Raw genomic sequence first — 6,520 nt, forward strand, 5'->3', positions numbered from 1 at the left:
CTAGGCTGGTACATTATCTGTGAATCAGAAATACTAGTACACCACATAAATAAATTGAAAGACAAAAAAATCACGAGATCATATCAATAGATTCAGAAAAATCAATACACAAAATCTAACATCCATTTTTGATAAAAACTCTCAGCAAAGTGGGAATAGAGGGATCATACTTCAACCTAATAAACGCCTTATATGACAAAACTACAGCCAACATCATACTCAATGGGCAAAAACTAAAACCATTTCCCTTAAGAACAAAAAAAAAGACAGGGATGTCCACTTTCACCACTCTTTTTCCACATAGTACTGGAAGTGCTAGCCACAGTGATCAGACAAGAAGAAATAAAAGGCATCCAAATTGGATAGGAGAAAGTAAAACTCTCATTATTCACAGATGACATGATACTGTACATAGAAAACCAAAAAGTTTCAACCAAAAATCTACTCAATTTAAAAAATGAATTTGCCGACACAGCATGTTATAAAATTAACAAGTGTAGGGTGTGATTATAGGGTTAAGCCTTGATTGACCTGTGGCAGAGCCATAAACAAGTCCTAGCTTAGAGGGCAGAGCCCTCTTAGCATAATTAAGCTTGATCTTATGGCCGCTCCCTAGATCCTTCTTAGGTATCTAATGGGCTGTGGGAGATGCAGCAAGTGCTGCCAAAACAAGTGAAATTCACAAGAACATTGTAACTATGTTGACTACTACCTTGTTTTTCTCTGACTATAAAATAAAGCCTCAGCTTGCTGGCTGGATCTCTTTCTGTGTTCTCATTTAGGCACAGGAGATCCACCCAGCCCCAGCTATTTTCTCTTGTCTGCCTTTTCTTTAATCCTTCACCGTCCCTCCTCAGGCTCACCGAACCCTTGGCTGTGCTGGCACGGCAAAAACAAGCAGAAATCCATGGCATTTTTATACACCAATAATGAATTCTCAGAAAGAGAAACTAAAAATCCAATTCCACTTACCATTGCAACAACAACAACAAAAACCTATACTTAGGAATAAACTTAACAAAGGAGGTAAAATACTCGAAAAACTACAGGACATTGAACAAAGAGACAGAGGAAAATATAAACAAGTGGAAGAATACACCATGTTCATGGATTGGTAGCATTAACATAATTAAAATGTCCATACTTCCCAAAGCAGTCAGTACATTCAATGCAATCCTGATTAAAATACCAACATATTTCATAGATGTAGAACAAATACTCCAAAAATTTGACATAACCCAATGACCTACTGTATTACAAAATATCCTGTTCTATCACAAGAACAGGCATATAGATCAATGGAACAGACACAAGGAACCAAAAAAGACCCTAAATAGCTACAGCCTTCTTAGAAAGAAGTACAATGCTGGAGGAATCACAATACCAGATATCAAGTTATACAGGCAGTCCTCGGGGTTACATTGGACTCGATGTATATCATTTCATGGTTATGTCGCCATCTCCCACTTACAGTATTTATTAAAAAAAAGTTCCATCATTTTGACATATGTACATATATGCTTTATGTATTTATTATTTATTTACCACAAGTAAAGGTTAGTAATTATTATTTTTCTTTTAATTTTTTTTACTGTTTCACTTGATTACTGCTGTGTATGTGCTCCATGTGAGTAACATAGGTGCTTATGTAGGTGGGTTCTGACTTACAGTGAAAATTGCGTTACATTGAGCCATAGGAATGGATCTCTGACATAACCCAATGACCTACTGTATTACAAAATATCCTGTTCTATCACAAGAACAGGCATATAGATCAATGGAACAGCACAGAGACCCCAGATGTCAACCTAAGGATATATTCCTAGAAGTGGGGTCACTGGGTCAAGTGGCAGTTCCATATTTAATTTTTTGAGAAAACTCCATAATGGTTTCCATAATGACTGTACCAGTCTGCATTCCCACCAGCAGTGTACTAGGGTTCCCTTTTCTCCACATCCTCACCGGTACTTGTCATTTGTTGATTTCTTTTTTTAAATATGTGGTATGGACTTATGTTTGTGTATGTATAGAAAAAATTGGAAGAATATATTGCACACTGTTAAAATATGGCTTATCTCTTAAAGTTTGTATTCTATGGGACTTAAACCTACTTCATTATACATTTTTGTATTGTTTGCAATTTTGTCCAGTGAGATTTTATTACCTTAATAGTTTAGAAAACACAAAGATATTCTTTTGGAAGAAAAACATTCTAAATTCAAAGCATTATTCCCTTTATACTGGCTCTTCCTTCTCCCTAGTCAAAGTGACCTATAAATTTACCACATACTATTTTACATACAACATCTGGATTGGCGAGTTACTTTACATAGAGGACTTTTATATCATATAACCTTACTAAGTCAAACTTCACTTACATTATTATTTATACTTTATAAATTAAAATGGTATATTTTAAATTAAGGAATAGAGATAGGGCTTTAGTATAATATTTAAGTTAATGTAACTCATAGCTATTTTATGAGCTTGATCATTGTCCTAGTTATCCTTGTATGAGGTGAGGACTCAATCAGATTAGAATAGTATTTTATTAGTTCTCATCAAGGTTTGAATAAGCCACGTTATTATAGCTATACTTTTATCTTGACAAAATACTTTTACATTTTGAGTTGATTTGTCTAGAAATTAATAAAAATATACTCTGCTATGATGATAGTGATAGGACTGATTTCCTCTCCATTGATCGTTAACATAAATTCAAAATCTTTTCCAATACCTTTGGAACTACATTTCCAAATAGGAAAAAGATATATGAAAAACATTCATGAGTTGAGTTTCAAGGCAAGCTATCCTATCTAGTAATAGACAAACATGGTAATTGACCATACCTTCGCTACACCTTCCATTGGCTAATAAGCACAATATACAAATTAACCAACAAAAGAGGGCAGCTAATTTGCATATTGCAGGCAGGATGGTACAGCGCCATCGGAGAGCAGGTTGGGGGCGTGAGTGCTGGCGGTTCCCTGGGACCCGATCCTGCTGGCAGACCCGGACTCTGCAGCGTCCGCCCGCACTCACGCTGCCAACCCGCAAGAGCGGGTTGGGGCATGACTGCAGGCGGACGCCCCTACCCGCTTTCGGAAGGGAAGACTGAAGGCTCCCTCCAGAGCGAAGGCCTGGGTCCGGGTGCCGGAGGAAAACCGGTGCTGGCAGCCAGGGGAAGGAAGGCCTATTGCATGAATCTCTTTGTGAAACGGGCCTCTGGTTAAGAATATATAACAACTAGATATACGGTTTCACATTTCATTTCTTTTAACTGAAGCAAGTAACATGTTAAATGGAATTATTCAGCTTCCATTTTTAAATTTTACATTATATCTTTTTTCTTTTTTATGGAATTTATGGGGGTGATATTGGTTAATAAAATTACATAGGTTTCAGGTGTACAATCCTATAATACATAATCTTTATATTGTATTGTATTTTCACCACCCAAAGTGATGTCTCCATCACCATTTATCCCCCCTGGTTATCACCATGCTGTTGTCTGTGTCTATGGAGTGCTGTCTTCAGGGAGTGCTGGTATCTTTTCAGGATTAACAAAGAAAAACTACTGTACACAGCAAGGGAAGAGTGAAAGAGGACTCATCACAACTTGTTCCAACATAGGCTCCAACATTTCAATTTCAACTGAGTCCAACAGCAGTTTGCCTCTGAGTGTTGTACAAAAGAGCAAGTGATTAAGCTGTAGATTAATGAATTTTTCACTCTGAAACAGATGTTGCAATTCAGTCACCTCTCCATTACCAAACTAAAACTAGTGGCAGAGTTGATGATCCAAAAGAGCACATAATTCAAAAATCACTTATATTTGGCTTTAGGATATTTATTTTTTACTTACCATATCTAACTAAATTTAAGATGCTTTTATATCTTAACATATCTGAAATTGGAATAAGTATAACTGGCAGCACTTTTTATTAGAGATAATGTGTCTTAGATTTCATGAGATATAGATGTTTGATTATAAACAGATCTGAAGTACAAAAAAGCATTTAAAATACTTTAGCTAAATGTTGAAGACACGACTTATAAAAAACTAGTAAGTGAACTGCTTCTCCACCTTGACATGATCTCAGAACTACATTCCATCTTTGATCATCTGTAGCTCTTTGGTTATACTAAGGGGAGATACTACTCATATCACTGTACTTCTATATGTTTCCATCCTTTCAAGTAGAATATAAGTCCTTTGATAGAATTATAATTATTTTTGCATCCTGTATTACAACCAGCATGGTACAAAATGTGAGTTCCTACTATGTACCAGGGTGTGTTACGGGCATAAAAACTACGCAAAGATGATTGTCTCATACCTACAAGTAGGTACCAAATGGAGCCTTACCTGTGAAAAAAATACTAGTTTTAGTTTTATATTAAGTTGTATAGTGAGATTTTATTTTATCACAGCTGTAAGTACAAAGTGTATGAGAATGTACAAGAGAGAGCATCTAAATCCTACCTTGCAGAACAATGACACCAGAACTGGGTTTGAAAGATGAGGAAGATGGAATATGGAACAGGATGAGGCAGAAAAAAATTCTAAGAGGAGGCACCAGCATATGAAGAGAGAGAGAGAGAGAGAGAGAGAGAGAGAGAGAGAGAGAAGAATAAAAGAGCAGAGCATGTTCAAGAAGCAAGTGGTATGCTATACAAAAACTATAACATACATTGGCAGTAGTGCGGTGGGGAGAGGGAAGATAGGATTAAAGTTGAGCTGGTATCATATATGAAGGACCTTGTATGCATGCTAAGGAGTCTTGGTTTGATCCCGTAGGCAATGATGAGGGACTGAAGATTTCCAAAAGACAATGTATAATAGTAAGAAAGACAACTATGTCATAATAATATGACAGGTTAGAAGAATAGGGTAGCAGACAGTGTGTTAGCTCAAACTCAACACCTATTCCAAATCCCTTCTCCCTTGCCTTATCATAGAAGACAAATGATTTGCCAATCTCCGTTGTGTCACCTTTGTTGTGGCTATATGGCAAGCTCTAGTCAAGATATAGAGAAAAGACTTCTGAGAGGGGTTCTAATAAAGTACTTACTTTTCTGATAAATGGGGGTCAGAAGCATCTGGAGCATAGTTTGTCCTAAACCTTCTTCCTACTTTGAATGTTTAGGTGTTTCCCAGAGGTACCTTAGCCATTTTGTGAAAATGAGGTTACAAATCAACATGCTAAAGACCAGAGTGGAAAGAAAAAATGTCCAGATCTTTGATGGCACCAATGAATTCCTGTACCAACTCTGTACTGCCTAATAATCAGTGATGGCGAACCTTTTGAGCTCGGCGTGTCAGCATTTTGAAAAACCCTAACTTAACTCTGGTGCCGTGTCACATATAGAAATTTTTTGATATTTGCAACCATAGTAAAACAAAGATGTATATTTTTGATATTTATTTTATATATTTAAATGACATTTAACAAAGAAAAATCAACCAAAAAAAATGCGTTCGCGTGTCACCTCTGACACGGTGTGTCATAGGTTCGCCATCACTGGCCTAATTCTAGACTTTATATACACTCTCATTTATTTAAGCTACTATTAATTGGTTTATTATTGCTTCCAAGCAAAACACATTCTGAAGTGACAGAGAGCAAGACTGACAGCAGGCAGATTAACCAGAAGGCTACTGTAATAATTTAGGAAAGTGATGATGAAGACTGCAATGAGAGCAAGGAGAAAAGGTAGAGTAGAATATATCTGAGAAACAAATAAGGAGAGAGAGGCAGAGACAATTTATTCTAAGGCATTTTGACATTGGGGACATCTTTGGGATGTAAGATAGATACAACTAATAAATAATTCCTTCTTCCTCCATCCCAGTCTCCCTCTCCCTCTCTTACCCTCACCTCTCTCTAAAAGTACCGTATTTGCCGGCGTATAAGACGATTTTTTGGCCCTGAAAAATATGCCTCCAAGTGGGGGGTCGTCTTATACACCAGGTACACTTCAGATAGACTGCCCATAGTGCTTGCCCCGTGCCATAGTGGCCTCCCGATGCCCGCCCACTTCATTCCACATACCGTTCAGGCATCAGCAGCGCTGCTGGGTGTATGCTCGGCTGTTATGCGATTTTGCTGTTATGCGATTTTACCACACTCGCAAAATCGCACACAGCCGACCATACACCCAGTATGATAGCGCAAAATCGCGAATCGCGATACCATACTGGGTGTATGGTTGGCTGTGTGCAATTTTGCGAGTGTGGTAAATTCGGGTTACCGTATATTTCTTTACATATGCATTGAAGATTCGCGATTTTGCGCTATCATGGTGCCTGTTAGAATGTTGAAGAGCTCGCACTTGCGCACTAGTGAGGTCCCAGGGAGATGCTGATGCAAGGGTGGACCAGACTGCTATAGTGACAGGGCAAGGATAGGGAAAAGCAAACAGGGAGCAGGGACCAATCAAATCAGGCTTTGTATCCAGCCAACAGCCAACCACAATACTGCCCCATTGTACAGTACAGCATAGAAAATGTCGACCA

This window comes from Myotis davidii, unplaced genomic scaffold, assembly GCF_000327345.1.
Source record: "Myotis davidii unplaced genomic scaffold, ASM32734v1 scaffold652, whole genome shotgun sequence".
Lineage (NCBI taxonomy): Eukaryota > Metazoa > Chordata > Mammalia > Chiroptera > Vespertilionidae > Myotis > Myotis davidii.